The 16261-nt window shown below is 46.1% G+C and overlaps 1 protein-coding gene across 7 annotated transcripts in view; it reads left to right on the forward strand.

Moving 5' to 3' along the window:
* The window catches only part of SIPA1L2 (signal induced proliferation associated 1 like 2), a 219495-nt gene that overhangs the window by 17647 nt on the left and 185587 nt on the right, over nucleotides 1-16261 (forward strand). The window lies entirely within an intron of this gene.

A 16261-nucleotide genomic window follows, 5' to 3' on the forward strand; every position in this document is an offset into this window, starting at 1 on the left:
AGGTGCTTCCCCCTATTGTAGTGCCTTTATTTACTTCATTCTGTGTATTCACTTTGTTCTACTTTTATCGGACACCTGCCCTGGTGTTCTGCTGAGTTCAGGCTCATGGAGACTGGTGTTGAAGTTCCCTCCCCTCCCCGCCACATGCTGAGGGGGCCTGAGCCCTGAGCCAGTCCTGGGACCTGGGGTCCCATCCATTTGCCAGGGTTGGTCCTTGTCAGTGTTGCATGTGGAGTTGTGTTTCTAAGACTTGAAGGCAGATACTGGAGAGCTTACGAATATTTTATTGTTTATCAAGATCTCGTGGTAGAATTTCTTATATATTTCATTTAAAAAAAAAGACTACAGAAATAAGCAGGGCTGTTTTCTTCCTGTTGTTTTCAGTAGTTCTTAGACAACCCAGAAGATGACACTCCTGTGAATGTAATCACAATACACATAGGAAGAAAGAAAGGCATTTAAAGAATTGTGCAGTTTATTCACTAAGACTGTGCATTGAGGAGATTAAAATAATGAGTCACAATTATACACATAACATTTTCTTGTTCTGTGACTATGACCAAACAAAAAGGAGCAGTTTCCCATGCTAAATGCTATTAATTCTGAACAAATACCACGTGTATCAGTATTTAAAGGTTGAGATGTAATGCTTGCTTCTTAATTTATCTAATCAGGGTCAGATTGATGACATGCTATTTGCAGGGGATAATATATAGCTAAATAATTTTTACATATTGTTTTAATAACACTGGTTGTAGAGAGACCCTCTCGTGGAGGACATACATTGATAGAAATGAAGAAGAGATTTTAAAGCACTTTCAGTAAGTTCAGTATATTCACTTTAAACTTGTTATATAAAAAGTAAGCAAATAATGTACTTCACAGTTTATCTTTTATCTTTGGTGGCCAGTTTATTCTGTAAAGTATAGTTCGTTTGTCTTTTGGTGAACAAAAGGCATTCTAGATTTTGTGCACTTTTGTGTCACAGTTGACAAGTAACTGTAAGATATCACAGTCATAATACTCCTAATGGTCATGATTAGTCATGTGATTCACCATACCGGTCTAACAGCTTCCAAACTGCTCTGCAGGTAGTTTGATGTGGGTGATTATCTTGAGTTAACTTTCAGAAAAATGAGGTTAAAATTGTGGAATACAAACCATTAGAAAAGAGGTCACTTTTTAAAATCAGCTTCCTCTTCTTTAAAATGGGGGATATGGAGTAGCGTTAGGTAATGTCTAACTTTATGAAGACTGGCCTATAGTGAGGAAGTAGCTAGGGGACAGGGAAGTCTTTGGAAGAGTTCTTTCATGCTGGGAATTGAAGATGGCGTAGAGGAAGGTCATATAGCCCCTCTGGCCAGGTTGGCCTGCCTGGCACTTGGTGGGTATTTCTGGCCCACGTGTCTCTCTTACCTGGAGTGCTGGTCAACCCCCGACTGCACACACAGGCCACCTCGTGTTTGTGATATGTGCAGGGAGATATGGGTATGCGGCAGATACAGAAAACCTTTATTAACTTGAGTCACCTGACAATACCAAAGTGCAAAGATAATTTTTTCAGTGAGAGGAGGACCGTATAATTGGCTGAGGTGTGGCGTTAAGAGGGTAGAAGAAGAGATAATATTGAAAGCAGGGCACAGGCCTGTGGATTCCAACACATTTATTTGTTTTCCATTATTTCAGAATCTTTTGTACCTGTTGCAGGTGGTCTGTCCTCTGCCCCAGTCTCTTGCTGGACATTTGCCCCCTTGTGTGAAGCTGTACCTAAGATTCTCTGTCTGTTCCCCTGCAAAGGTGAAAGGTGGGGACAGGTAACCCTATACCTGTGCTTGAAGACGTCAAACCAAGCTGCTCTTCCAGGGCACTGGGTCAAAGATTAATAGGCAGGAGGAAAGAAGGGACGGTGTAGGTTTCCTTGATGCTCTGTGCTCCGACCACTCCAGTCTGCTAGGCCGAGCTCTGTGCAGTTTTTAGTGAAGGAGAAGGTTAATAACTGTGTAGGGATTTGGGCTGAGGCATTTACCCATGACATAATCACAGTGCAAAAGATTTATATATAAAGATGCTCGTGCAGTAATAGTTATGCTGTGAGAAACTGGAAAAATACTGTCAGTGAGACATTAAATTATGGTTCTCCATACGATCAAGTAATTTAAATCAATTAAATAGCTTGTTTTATAAGGTCTCTTAATGACATGGGAAAATGTGCACAGAATATTAAATGAAAAAATTTTCTTGCTAGGCAATATATAATAGATCCGCATTTTACATGGAAAATTAAACATGCATATGCGTTAACAGAATAGGATACATTAAAAAATTTACGGTGGTTATTACTTGTGGTTGCTTTATGTCTAATGATCATATTCTCTTCTTTTTGCATTTGTTTTCCAGTTTTCTCTAAAATGAACATGTTAGTTTTGTAACAGGAAAAAAAACATGATATTAAAATATTTGATTAGGAAAGAGAAAAGCAGATACTGTATGCTAACACGTATATATGGAATCTAAAAAAAAAAAAAAAAGTTGGTACTGATGAACCTAGTGGCAGGGCAGGAATAAAGAAGTAGACATACGGGCTTCCCTGGTGGCGCAGTGGTTGAGAATCTGCCTGCCAATGCAGGGGACACGGGTTCGAGCCCTGGTCTGGGAAGATCCCACATGCCGTGGAGCAGCTGGGCCCGTGAGCCACAACTACTGAGCCTGCGCGTCTGGAGCCTGTGCTCCACAACAAGAGAGGCCGCGATAGTGAGAGGCCCGCGCACCGCAATGAAGAGTGGCCCCCGCTTGCCACAACTAGAGAAAGCCCTCGCACAGAAACGAAGACCCAACACAGCCATAAATAAATAAATAAATAAATAAATAAAAGCTTTATTTAAAAAAAAAAAAGAAGTAGACATAGAGAATGGACTTGAGGACCCGGGGATGGGGGGAAGCTGGGGCGAAGTGAGAGTAGCATCGACATATATACACTTACGAATGTAAAATAGATAGCTAGTGGGAAGCAGCTGCATAGCACAGGGAGATCAGCTCGGTGCTTTGTGACCACCTAGAGGGGTGGGATAGGGAGGCTCAAGAGGGAGGGGATATGGGGATATATGTATGCACATGGCTGATTCACTTTGTTGTACAACAGAAACTAACACAGTATTGTGAAGCAATTATACTGCAACAAAGATCTATTTTAAAAAAAATTTGAATTATATGACGGGTATATGTATCCTTTAAAACTATTAGTCTGTTTCAATATAATTTCTTGGCTCTATATGTAAATTTGGATTTGTTTTATTTTACTATATAATCTTGCTTGATTTGTATTTTTGAGTTATAAAACAAGTTTTCAAGGCAAGTAATTAGCAAGCATTTATTAGGCACCTATTATGTCTAATAAATATATTTTTGGTACATGTTGTTTACCATAAAAGCATTTATAATTTAAGTTTAATATCATGTAGGTAGATATCCTTTGAAAATTATTTGCTGATCTTGTATGTAAGAGTTTAAGCATTATATTTTTTTAACCTTTTGACTACCTTCTTTCATTTAAACTTGTTGCATAGGAAAAACACATACATATATGTATACTTTCAAGGCATTAAATTTATTTCAGGGAATTTACTTTTTACTATTAATAATGTAGTTTATTGGTAAGGCACTGAATGACTTGCGTTTGAATATATTATTTTATTTAATTCTCACATCTGTCTTTCCTTAACAGTGGGGACATCTTTCTCAGTTGGTATTGAGAGTTAAGTTAGAGACTTTGGCATTTACTTTAAAAATACCATTAATACTCTTTGCTTATCTGTGAGAGCAGTGATACCTTGACTCAGATGACACCCGTGTCTTCTTAGCATTATAATTGCTGGCCCTTTGATACTATGCTTTTTGACATTTACATTACAAATAAAAATTAGTTAATTTGTAAGTTAAAAGGTCTCAAAAAAACAGTTCATTCTTCTTTCATGCCTGTTAGTGCTTCTATTAAAATTCTGAAACGGCTTATTAAATTAAGTGCAGTGTCAAAGGCTAATTGTCTCTCTGTGAATTAGTCTATGTGACTTATGAAAGCATGATTTAAGAAGTACGTTTGAATAGCAACTCCGAAGTCAGCTTTTAGTATCTATCAAATTGTGATGATCATAGATGAAGAGTATTATTAATAGATTATGAAGTCCATTCTCGTGCTGTTACAAAAGATGCCTCTAAAATACGTGCAGTCTTAGCGCCCTTGAACTTGTTTCACTTGCAAGCCTCCCACGTCTGAGGCACAGATGTATGGTCTGAATGCGCTGTGTCCCTAGCAGCCCTGCCCGACGGTCAGAAAGCTGTGAGGACAGCCAGTGCGTATGTGTGATGCGTGTAGGAAGGGGTGGTGGATTGGTGGAGAATCAGAAATCCCATATTTAAAACAACTTTTTTTAGTTTTTGAAATTATATTTCACAAGTCAGCGTAATTTTAGTGGAATGAATGAGAGGTTTGGAGCCACCTTTAATCAGCCTGTCTCTTGAGCACCTACCGTGGTGGTTTGGACACTTTGGCAACCCCGGGTTTGAGTCAGAGCTCACTACCACGTTGGTGAGTTGCAACTCGGTTTCCCCATCTCTAAATGTGATGGGACGTGATGCCTGTTGTGAAAGCTGGTTGTGAGATCTCTGAGGGTGCTTGTGGAAGGGCTTTGCTCAGCACCTGGCGCACAGTGGGTACCTAGTGACCCCAAGTTACTATTTCTCATCGGCCTTACTGAGCATTTAATGTGAGCCGCGGGGCTCATATGCCGACACCCCAGAGCACAGGAGAGAATGCGCTGGTGAGGAAACAAATACCACTGCCTGACGGTTAAAGCCAAAACACAAAGGAAAGCAAGGTTCTCTTCGAGGATCACTATTCCTCTCATGAGTGATCGTGAAAGTCAGAGGCAAAGTTGACTGGAAGAAACTTGGCTGGATTCTTGCAGGGGAGTTTCCCTCAAGCTTAACAGCCTGCCAGAGTCCTCTGAAGAGGCTTAAACTGGGGTAAGGAAGGGCCTGCCTGCATTGTGTTCTTCTGCTGGCTGTAATTAATCCCCGTGCGGAATCAAGTCAGTTTGCTTGAAGAGTACCATTCATCAGGTGTTAAAGAGTGAGTATGTAGGTGGCAGACAGGTGTAGGATGACAAGAGACTTTTTGTGGATTGAGTATCACGTCCATTCCTGTTAAGCTTCCTGGTCAGTTAACTTCCTGGATGTCAAAGGATGTCTTTTTGCCAGATAACCCTTTTACTTAGTCAAAAATAGGTAAACTACCTATTGTTCTGTTGGGGCCTAGAAAAAGAAATTATCTTGGTAAGAGTGGCGACGTAGTCTTGTAGCTGGCGTTAGAGCGGGGCCTGAGGGCCCCAGGTGCATCTAAATGTCACTGTGACCTCCCCTGTCACCAAATGAGCGGTCAGCGCCCAGGACCTGCCTGCTCACAGCACCCACCCGTGCTCCCACCCCTCTGGTACCTCCTGCCCGACACTCACTTCTTGTCTCCTGCCCTTCGCCTGTCCTTCCGCCCACACTGTGCAGCTCCTGGTCTCGAGAGAATCCCCGGCTTGCCCTCAGGCCCGCCCTTCGTGCTTCCACTGCTTTGACCCCAATGAACACCCCACCCATTTCAACACCCCCATCTCCCTCCCCTTGGCTTCCTTGGCAGCCCTCTCTCCGCCTGGTTCTCTGGGTACCTCTGGTCATTTCCCCTCTGCTGTCGCTGGGCTCTCCTGCCCTCAATACCTTTGAAATGTTGGGGTTCCTTTGGTTTTCTCCCTCAGGGTGACCCTCCTAGTGGCCTCTCTCGCTACCTCTGTGATGGTGACCTCCGCTTCGTTACCTGTCTGACCTTTTTCTAGCCGCCTTCTTGCCATTTTCCTTGGATAGTCTTGATACCTTTCAAAGTAAATGCGTGCATTCTGGAGCTTTTATCTTCCCCACAAATCCCTGGTACACTGTCTTCTTCCTGGTACTGTAATATCAGGAGCAACCTAGCCTTCCAGGTAGACCAGGCTTGCCATCCTCCTTAACTCAGTCCTCACAGCACTGTGTCCAGCTGGTCACCATCATCTTCCAGTTCTGCTTCAGAAACGCTTCTTGAGTATCTTTCATCTCCACTGCCCCTGCCTCGCTTCAGGACAAATCGTCCCTCTTAGAACTCTGAAATAGCTCTTTTAGCCCCTGTGTCCGGTATGGTACACACAGCCACATGTGGCCATTTACATTGAACTTAATTAAACCTGAAAATGAAGATTCAGTTGCTCAGACTCACGAGCCGCATGTCAGGCGTCGGGGAGCCGCACGTGGCTGGTGGCCGCCGTATTGGAGAGCACGATGGGGCACTCCCATCCCCACAGATGGTTCTGCTGGACGTCACTGTACAGCTTATCTCCCTGCTGCCAGTCTTCTCACCGTCTCCATCTCATCCTTCGTATGGCCTCCAGCATTTTCTTCGCAGAAGCAGCGACCCAGTTATGCCACGCCCCTGCTTAAAAACTTCCGTTGGATGCTGGCATATGGTCTGTGCCCCTCAGCAGGGCACACAGGTCCTTCACTGCCCGTTCTGCCTGCCCTCCAAGCTCGGACACCCCTGCCCCTCTAAGCCACACCTCTCCCCTTTTGCACCGTTCCTCTCTGCTCGCAATGCCCCCTCCTCGTCTCCTTCAGAGAAAGCTCATCATCCGTCTCTGGTAGTGACGCTTCTCCGCTGCCTTGCAACCTGTGTTTGCTGCCCTGGCCTCCCCATCTGAGGGGTGTCTCTAGGGCACTGTCTTCCAATGTTTCTGTCTCTGTACCTTCTGAAGTAATCTTGTATAAACTATGTACTCCCTCCCATGGGAGTACATATGTCTCTTACATTTTATGTAATGTAGTGTCAACTTACATTTTAAGTTGACATCCGACCTTTTTTTTTTTTGTAAATCACAAGTTGAAATGATTTATTTTTGGGAAAAAGATGTAGAAAATATTAAACATCTTACAGGATGAAAATAATATGAGGATTGACTTAGTTGAAATGAATCTTTGACAGTATGATTTGAAAGAATTTTCACATTTTGATTTTAACCACGTAGTTGAGAAATGTAAATAGTTCAAGTATATTTGTTATCTGTGGTGTATCTCTAGCTTGGCTTGAACGTTTTGGCCTTTTGGGAAAAAATTCCAGGTATATTTAAGAGAATTCATATCCTTAACCTACGTTTCTTCTTCTTCTTCTTTCTTTTCCCCCTGAATCCAGGACATCCCCAAACGGGCCAGCTTTTACCCCTAACAGAAATATGTTTAAGACACATAAAATGAGGAATCTCTCTGAGTTCAAGGGGCCATGATTAATCATTAAAGGATACTTCCCTGATAATCATCATTTTGAATTACCCCCTTTGTTTGGTGTCCCAGAGCTTTCTGAACTTTGAAACAATGCACCCAGGTAAGCTTTCAGCGAGAGAGGGGCTGCTGGGAAGATAGGAGTGTCCTTGCGTTTTTCAGGAAGAGCGCAAGGGCAAGGTGGGGATCCGGAAATTGATTCTGTAAATTACCCTTAAAAAGACTCCTTGAACTTTTGCACATGAGCCCCTGGGAGTCTTTGGGGCCCACGGGGCTGCCTGCCTTGGTTGGAGGCTGCAGCTGTGGGACGCGTTGGTCCCCATCATGCCTGGCCTGGCGTTCAGATGTGGCTGAATGAATGCGTAGCTCTGGCTCCCGTTGTAACTGGCTGCAGCCTCCCCTGGGGTTCACTGCTTTCCTTAGAGGGGCGGCCGGGGACCACTGCTGCCGCCTTCTCTCTCCCTGTGGATTTGTCTCGGCCGCCGCCGGCCACGGGAGGCAGGTTCCTTGCCTTATGCTTGGGGAGGAGTGGAAGTTTTTTTTTTTTTTTTTTTTTGGGAAGTATTTTTGTCGTGAAAAACAACTGTGTTTATAGAGGCCTGCGTGATTTTGTGGAGCATTACATAACCAGTCTGAGCGGCCGGGGAAGACGATCGCCTTCCCTCGTGCTGGCTGCGGGGCTGCAGTGTGTCCTGAGACTTCCTTCCGTTCCTTCCTGGAGGGGCTGCGTTCCTCCTGCTCTGGAACCAGGAGCCCTGGATCAACCTCTCCTTGCTGCTTGGCCTGCTCAGAGGTGGACCGGGCCGTGCCTTCCAGCAGACACTCTCTTTAACATGTCATCTCTTTTAGGAGATTATATAAACAGACACCCCCAGGCGAAAAAAAAAAAGAAAGAAAAAGAAAAAGCCGGTTTCAGGCAGCAAGGGTTTGTTGCTGTCATCCTAGCAACTCATCCTGTCATGCCTTCACACTCGGCTCCAGCTTCACAGGGAGTCAGGAGTGTGCCCCGGTGAGGCCGTCTTGCCCTTCCAAGCTTGAAGTAACCAGAATAAGTTAGAAATGCTTGATTGGAAGTAAAAGGGCGTGTTGATTTTGGCCCTAACTTATTAGGGAGGGTAAAGTTGATTTTATGCTTTTTGTTTTCAGAATCTGTTTTCTAATTCTGCTTAATAGAGCACCGCCCAGATAGGCAAAGAAATGTTGGCTGTTTTGGGGGAGGGGAGGGATAACTGTCACCAACACTGTCCCTTCATTTGAAAACTCAAAGTGTCTGTCGTGCTTATAGCTCCTTCCAGAGCTGAGCTTAAAGTTCTCAAGCATCCCTGGCAAGCACCCAGCAAAGGCCAAGTCTTGCTTTCAGAGCCTGTTCAGGCCAAGGGAAGGCGATAAACTCTGACCTGGATTATTGCCCGTGGTTCTGGCAAGAGCCCTGCACATACGCAAGCAAAGCCCAAGTGTTTGCTTTCTAATCGCTAGTACAGTTCGTTGCTGAAGTTTTTATCTGGTAAGTCTAACACACCTTCAGGAAGGTGCTTCTTAATCTTGGACAGGAGATGCCAAGGTAGAGACGGGATTAATGCGTGGTTTGGGGAGTACATTTGTCTTTTTTTTCATTGTTTGTTTTTGGTTTTGGCTACGCAGCATGTGGGATCTTAGTTCCCCGACCAGGGAGCGAACCCGTGACCCCTGCAGTGGAAGGGCAGAGTCTTAACCACTCGACCACCAGGGAAGTCCCTGGGGAGTACTTTGGAGCAATGCATTTCTGCAGAGCCTGCTGAGATTGTGCTGTGGCCTCCCTCTAGCCTTGCAGTGTGTGGTGACAGTCATTTTCGTGGGAAGCGCAGGCCTTGCACCAAGCTATTTACTTGGCTCTGCTGGGTGCTCCAGCAGGGCGTCCGGGAGGGGGACTGTCTCAGAGCCCAAAGCGGGCAGTGCAGCCACCCTCGCTAAACTCTCAGAAGCCACTCTCGCTGCGTCCTGCCAGTGAGTCACTCAGGGTGGGCACCCAAGGGCGCACACCGTGGATTGTGGGTTTCCCCAGAATTGGTAACACGTTGTGAGCTGGTCATGTACAGAAAGTCATGCAATTTCCTGCAACAGGTAAAAATTTGCCCTTGGCCAGAATTCTTCCTGGCAAGGCTTCGCTGAAAAGCTGCCTGCCATTCTCTTGTCCTGAATCCTCTTGCCAAGTGGTGCAGTTACTGGGAGAAACAAGATGTCGGCAGACAGCCATTGGATGAGGTCCACTGGGAAACTCGGTGCTTACTGGCTTGGGCAGAGTGGGTAGCTTTGCAGCAGCTGCTGTGTTCCAGATGACCAGCAGCAGCTCCGTGGTTTATTTTAAAAAGAATGGATATGTAATCCACATCTGGGACCCCCACCCCCATTCTGTCGTGGTCCAGGTATTAAAGCCTGTGACCCGGTGCTGTTTGCCCAGTGGGTACCCCTTATTTGCTCAGGGAAGGGATGTTACTGGATCTAATGGATTTCAGGTCATCCAGGAAATTGCTCAGTCAGCAACTGTTGAATTAAATTTAAATGAACAGGCTAAAAAATCTCATGGTTTGGAAACGTTTTATTCGGGGCAGGGGGTATCACATAATTCAGGGACCAGCTTCGAGCCAGAGAATAAGCTTGTTTCACGGAAGGCATCTCAGTGACTGCCTTCATCCCATGAGGCCAGGGACGGTTTCAGAGTTGAGGTGCTTCTGAGGCCTGATTGTCTTGGTTCATCTCTGAGTCTGGCTCACCGGTCTCTAATGCCTTCTGGATGAATCAAAGGGCAACAGGCGCCTTTGAGTTGGGCACAAGCTGTCTTTTAAAGGAACACTGACCAAACAGAGCAAGTCTGTCTTGGAGAGCCAGGTAAGAACAACTAAGAGCTCAGGGTGGGACTTCCCTGGTGGTCCAGTGGTTAAGAGTCTGTGCTTCTAATAATGCGGGGAGCGTGGGTTTGATCCCTGGTGGGGGAACTAAGATCCCACATGCGGCTCGGCCAAAAGATTAAAAATAAATAAATAAAAGAGCTCAGGGCCAGGCCTGAGGATGAAGACATAGTGATTAGCAAGCCCTGTCAGTTTCAGGACCGGCTGCATCGCCCATGCCGCTGTGTCTGGCTTTCAGAAAATGGAGGTGTGAAGATCTTACTGCAGAGAACAGATTTTAAAATGAGGTGTTTATTTGCATTGCAGAAGGGTTCTTTCAGATGCCTCAGACTCATCCTGTCCAAAAGGAATTCAGTTTGGCTCTACTCTGAAATTTCTAAAGTCTTCACTGTTAACTGCAAGGCCAAGAGCTGCCTCTCTTGCCTGGATCATTTACAGCAGTGGCCTGAGTTGATTCTTCAGACTCCCAGATCAAATCTTGAAGTCCAGACCCCTAAGTGCCACCGCAGAGGCTGTCGTCGCCTGGCCTCTGCTGGATCCTCCATCCGTACCTGCACCTTCCCACCCAGACCCTTCGTCCTGTAGCGCTGCTTCCTGGGGACGGCCACCTCTGCCCCGTGCTCTCCTCCCAGCCCTTTCCACTCCGTGCTTGATTGGGCAGCTCTGCTCATCCTTCAGTTCTCCACTGAGACACCAGTGAAATGAATTCCAAACTTACACAGCCACTGCGGCACAGTTTGCTAAAAGCGTTCTCACTGCTGCGATCACTTTCCTGACCTGCTTGCTGGTTCTGGACCCAGCTCTGCCCTCCCCAGGCATCCTCATCTTCTCCACCTGGCACATAACTACAACTCACTGTGTCTACCTGGGGCTCACCTCTCTTCCCGGGCGGGCCACACGCTCTGGGGCCAGAGACCAAGGGACCGCCTTACTGACCACTAGAGCCTCGGTTTCCAGCACGGTTCCGAGACATAACAGGCAGTCAGCAAAGTTTTGTGGAACGAATGAGGGTATAAGCTTTCTTTTAAATTGCAAGCGTTTCTAATGTATTTTAATAGCTACCTTTCAAATAAACCAACCGTGATGCAAATTCAGGTATCCTGATTGGGGGTGGTGTGTGTGCTTATAGATACCACATTTTAATTTTAGCTGCGTTCAAAAACTCAAGAATATTAGATGGCACTGTCCTTTTGGGAAATGAAATTGATGCTGACACCCATTCACAGATGTCGGGGTCTCAGGCAGGCCCAATAAGTAGTGCCCTCTTTTCCTGCCCAGGCTTTGACAGAGTTGGAAACTATATAAACAAAGTAAAAGTAGAGGCCAAAATGCTCATCTGTTATCGGTAGAGGTTAAGTTGGAGGGCTCAGCTTGGGGTGAAGACCAAATGCTGACAGAGTCTCAGGGTTAGGCCGTGTCTCCACCCAGGCCCGGGCAGCATGGGGCCCACCTGGGGGCCTGGGTCTTGGGGAGCCGCCGTCCCATCAGGCCAGCCCCTCCGCCTTGGGAGTGAAAGAGTTCCGGAGTTAACTAATCAAGCCCCAGCCAGGAAGACATGGGAAGAAGCCCTCCTTCCCTCTCGTGATTGTTTTAGTATCCAGAATGCTCAGGTTATGTTTCTCCAAATAGGTAAACCGTGGGGCAGTTCTCCTGGAGCCCCGTGAATGTTGGAAAACTCTTCCCATGAATGCTCTTTAGGTTTGGTGCTATCTGATGAGGGAAGATGGGTGAGTGAGAGAGAGATTGAGAGAGAGAGAAGTGAACTCGGAATGTTACGCTGTGTTCCAGCGTTGCCTGAATTGAATTGAACGCGAGTAGCTCTACTTCCAGACTCACCCCTTGACTTGCTGGAGTCTGGTTTTCTACCCCAGCTTCCTCTGTGTCTAGCCACCATCCTCATCCCCATCCCCAGCTTAACTTTTCTTTATAAAGGTGGTGTTCTGAAAGCATCATTAGGAAATCAGAGCAGTTTTGAAAACAGCGAGGGAGATCACTCACTTCTTTCCCAACCAGTGGGCCTTGCAGGTGATGCAACTTGCCAGCCCCGATGGGGGGCAGCGTTAATATTTACACTGACTCAGTCAGCGTTTAGGATTTGTGGATCCATTCGTAATGAAACTAGGATTTTTCCTTTGAAATTTTTAAAAGAATAACACTCAAATTTCAAATGTCTCTAAAAGTCAGATGTTCCTTTTTTTTTTTTTTGAGAGCATATTAATTGGGGGAGGAAAAAAGGTCATTGCTGCACAGACTCTAATCCTAAGGATGGAAATATATATATGAACATAGTTCCTCCCCCCCGTCCCCCATTGAAAAGTTACTTTAGACCGTTGGTATGAAAGTCAGGATTCTGAAAACCCTTATTGCGGGGGAAGCACAATAGACGTTTCTGCAGCCCTCAAGCCCAGTTTGAGCTGGAGAGAATGAGATTAGTTAGCTTGCAGGGAGAGAGTGTCCATGCCCCTGGCCCTCTCTCCTTTGTGAGGAAGGTGACAGCTGAAAAGAGCCAGGACCCGCCCAGTGACAGCAGTGACAGTTGAGCACAAAGGGTGGTGTACTCCTGATGACCTCTGCCTGTCCTTGGTCCCTGCTCCTGCATCGACGAGTGGGGAAGGATGGAGTGGAGGGCGGTTGTTTCGGGTTGAAACTTTTCGCTAGGTCTTCAGTTGTGCTTAGGGGACCCAGACTTCGACATTTTCCTCTTAGATGCTTTAATGCTCTTAGCCAGTTGATTAGAGTAAGGCCTTCACTGCCCCAAGGATGTGCTCTCTGGAAATTAAATGCGCCGGGGTAGTATCCTTTGTATGAATGAAAGGGAGGGCTGCCAGGAATGACCCCGAGACCCAGCTCGACCCCTCCCTCGCCGGTCAACCAGTGATTTCCGCCAGCAGGTGGATTTATACGAAGTGAGAGGGCAGCTGAAAGGCGGTCACTGAGGTGATGCAGCAGAGGACAGTGTAAGTGCCCAGCAGGAACCAGCTGTTCTCAGGTCAGAATCAGGGCTTTGCTAGTGTTTCTTTAGTCTGATCAAACTTGGCTGCACATTGGAATCATGGGTGGGATGCTCGGGCCCCAACCCGGAGATTCGGATTGAATTGGGTGGGCCCCATGCCGCATCACGATCGCGGCCCTTCCGCTCTGAGCCTTTCGGCTCACGACTACTCTTCCTGACTTCTGGACTTGATGTTTTTCAGCAGTGAAATGGTATTAGGTAATTTCAGGAGAGATTCTGACTAGATCTAAGAGAGAGCTTAGTAAACTGAGGAGACTCGGGCCATTTAGGGTTGTCGGCCTGGGAGAAACTTTGGTGAGAACATTGGAGCTACCGACGCTCCTGAAAGCTCCAAGGGGATACAGCGGGCTGAGTGTCCGCGGGTTCTGTGGATACGGAGGACCAGCCGTGAAAGCCTTGAGCATCCGTGGATTTAGGTATCCTTGCAGGGGGGCCACGGTCCTGGAACCGGTACCCCAATGACTAGTTAGAACAGGGCTGGGGACGGGAGAATTGGACTCTGCTCCCTTTGGCGCTAGTCCATGACGGTTCTCCCAGGAGGAGAATGAGCATGGAACTTTTGGGAAGAACAGTTAGTTCTATCACACAGTCTCTCCAGACAGAGCTGTTGGGATGTGTGGCCAGGAGCACAGAATGGAGGGATCCCTGCCCTGGTCCCCGGGGTGTTGGCCGTGTCTCCCCTGATGTTTCATCTTGGACACCAGACCCCCGGACTCAACTTCTTTGTTTTCATCCTCTTCCCAGCACCAACTACTCATTTGTATTCATTCACTTTCCCCTCCCCATAGCCTGCTTCGTGGGCCTTCGCCACTTTGGGACTCTACCTACGTTTCCCTTTTCCCTCTCCTCTGGTTCACGTTTTATACCCACTGTTTGTGTAGTTATGTGGACGTCGTGGGAGGGGATGATGGAGTGAGGTGGTGAAGACCAGAGGGGAGCGGGCCTTGAGAAGTAATGGGACTGGGACCAGCCCCGCGGTTGATGGGAGGTAGGGGCTAGAGGGTCAGAGGTCCCACCCTTGAGCAGGAGGTCAGGGCAGCAGCTGAGCGGGGCTGGCAGAGGGGCCTGAGCTCACCCGTGTGGGCTGGCACTGACCATTCACAGAAGCTGGACGTGCCTCTCCAGGCAGGGTCTCTGCCCTTGATGTGTCCACAGAGAAGAGACACCCCTTAGGTCAGGTGGTCCAGATGCTTGCTTGCTAAAGGTCAGCTTTTCTAAAGCTCATCATTCTAGCTCTGCGAATATTGCTTATTTCACAAGAGGATATTTTTTTTAAACAATGGAATGTCTTTATGTTGTTCTCTGTTTGGCTGAGAATTTCTGTCTTTTCCTTTTATTTAGACAACTTGTTGGAAAACTCTTGCCACTCTGCTAACTTTCAAGATGCCTAGCAACGTTTTATAGATAGTTTGGAACGTTTCTCTCTGATCAGTTTAGTGAAACCATAATAAATCGTTTTATGAAAAGCACCCTAGAGACAGTAAATCTTTCCAAAGAGTTATTTCAGAATTCCTTAGTTTACAAAGCTACTTTTTTAAAAAATGGAATGTAGTCTGTGGGTCAGGCCTTAGAAGGAACACCCCTAGTTAATGTCCCGCTGATGCTCAGGATATCTGGAAAGGTTAGCTGATGTTTTTAGCCACAGGCTGAATGCACGCAGACTGGCCCAGGCCACAGCGAGGACCCCATGAACACGCCCCATCATTAGTGCTCCTGTTAAGCAAATGGATATTTCTTGACCGTCAAGAGGGGAGTTTGGGGGCTTCCCTGGTGGCGCAGCGGTTAAGAATCCCCTTGCCAGTGCAGGGGACATGGGTTCAAGTCCTGGTCCGGGAAGATCCCACATGCCACAGAGCAACTAAGCCTGTGCACCACGACTACTGAGCCTGCGAGCCACAACTACTGAGCCCACGTGCCACAACTACTGAAGCCCGTGCGCCTAGAGCCCGTGCTCTGCAACAAGAGAAGCCACCGCAATGAGAAGCCCGCACACTGCAACAAAGAGTAGCCCCCGCTCGCTGCAACTATAGAGAAACCCTGCGCGCAGCAACAAAGACCCAACACAGCCAAAAATAAATAAATAAATAAATAAATAAATTTATTTAAAAAAAAAAGAGGGGAGTTTGATCAGATAACTCAGTGTAACATTTTAAAGACGTCTTTGTGAGAGAGTAGAATATTGGATTTTGAACTTTTTAGAAAACCATCTCCTTATTTTTCTTAAACGCGTTGTTTTTGTGTTTGTTATAAGCGTGTGAGATGGAATGTGATAGTTTATGCAGCCCCAGAGAAGACACGTCTTCAGAGTCATTTTGGAGCTGGCATCTGAGTTTCCTAAGTCATTTGGATTTATTTACTTGCGTTAAGTTCAGCCCTAGGGTTGGGCCTCTTAAAACAGAGACTCTTGAGGTTAAGAATTACAAGGAACTGATTTTCTTCGTTACTTGCAACTAACTTTGTCTCCTCTTCTCTTTTTCTAAGTTGTACAACAGAAAAGTCTGAAATACAGGATTTAAGGAGAGAACGGCATTTTCACTTCAGTTTTTTTTTCTTTTTCTCTGAACACATGGAAAGGATAAACTGAAGTCTGAAATATTAGTGCTCATTTTTATTTTATATAAGAAATTAGTCCTGTTGCTAGTTTCCTAAGGTTCTTTAAGGAATGGTTGGAAAGGTTCTGAAAAAGAACTTTTTTTTTCTAAATTCTAGAAGGCTTATCAGTTGACCAAGCTTTCGGTCAACAATAAACATTCCTTTCTTTGATGAGTCACAAAGTTTTTCTTAGTCTTCCGATGCCTTAGGGCCAGGAGTGTACTGACAGCATGATAAATCAGCTTTTGTTTCATTTTCATATATGAACCAGAAGCTATTTTGATTTAAGACCAGCAGTCTTAATTTATAATAGAATATGATTTTTTTTTTTTAGATGTGAGCATTTTAGGTGGCCACAATTGTTTTGGAAAACAAGTGGCAGGTGGTCCCATTCAGCTTTACCAGTTTAGATGTGTTTACCTCCCGAGATGGA

Source organism: Balaenoptera musculus, chromosome 16 (genome assembly GCF_009873245.2).
Source record: "Balaenoptera musculus isolate JJ_BM4_2016_0621 chromosome 16, mBalMus1.pri.v3, whole genome shotgun sequence".
Classification (NCBI taxonomy): domain Eukaryota; kingdom Metazoa; phylum Chordata; class Mammalia; order Artiodactyla; family Balaenopteridae; genus Balaenoptera; species Balaenoptera musculus.